We start from the raw sequence: 1,139 nt of genomic DNA on the forward strand, positions 1-1,139 counted from the left end.
GTTTGTGCTCCTTGGGTCCTGCGGTTATTGACAGAAGACCACAAAGGTCAGCGAAAAGCCATCACCTCAGAACTGCTGCAGAGATATCGACACGAAGGCGATGATTTTTTGCTCTATATTGTGACAGGTGACAAAAGCTGGTTTCACCATTTCGAGCCTGAAACAAAACGGCAGAGTATGGAATGGCACCATTTGCATTCTCCATCAAAAAAGAAGGCAAAGACAATTCCATCGGCTGCGAAGGTGATGGGCACAGTCTTCTGGGATGCAGAAGGGTTTATTCTGGTCAAATTCCTGGAACCTGGGCAAACCATCGATGCTGCTCATTATGTCCAGATGCTGCACAAGCTCCGTCATGTATTGCGTGATAAACGTCCGGGACGAAACATCATCATCCTGCATGACAACGCTCGCCTCCACGCCGCTCGCCTCACATTGGAAGCAATTGCAAAGATGGGGTGGGAAGTTCTTCCACACCCCTCCTATAGCCCTGATATGGCACCCTCCAACTGCCATCTTTTTGGATTTGTGAAGGATCAACTGCGTGGACAACGTTTTGAGACAGGGGAGGCAATTCAGAAAGCAGTGCGTCGGTGTCTTTGGGTGGCTGGAATGGAATTTTCAAACTCCCAGAATGCTGGGAGAAATGTGTACCAAGAAGTGGCAATTATGTGGAAAAATAAAGAAAGGTCTCTAGATTGAGGTGGTATATTTGGTTTTTGCCAATAATAAAGCATGTTACTTTACAAAAAATTGTTGCTTATGACTTTCAGTACATTCCTCATAATTTCTGTTCATTGTTAGAATCATATAATACACATAAATATACTCTGTGGGAAAAATACAGAGCGCTGTTAATGTTAAAGCAGGTGGTAGATGCAGTGACCACTGTGCTTTAAATGATTAAATGAAATAATTGGGATGTATAGATCCACATTTGCTTGACATCAGCACTAGTTGGAGGTCAGCCTTATGTGCCAGTCGCCCTTTACACCCAGGAAGATTCCTGGTACTTATTTCTATTGAAGCTAAGTTAACCCCCGGGCCATAATGCAGCCGGAAGAATTAGATCAATTGAAAAACTCAGTGACCTCATCGGCAATCGAACCCATGACATTCCAGCTTGTAGCATAGTGCCT

The sequence above is a fragment of the Cryptotermes secundus genome, unplaced genomic scaffold, assembly GCF_002891405.2.
Source record: "Cryptotermes secundus unplaced genomic scaffold, Csec_1.0 scaffold101, whole genome shotgun sequence".
NCBI lineage: Eukaryota > Metazoa > Arthropoda > Insecta > Blattodea > Kalotermitidae > Cryptotermes > Cryptotermes secundus.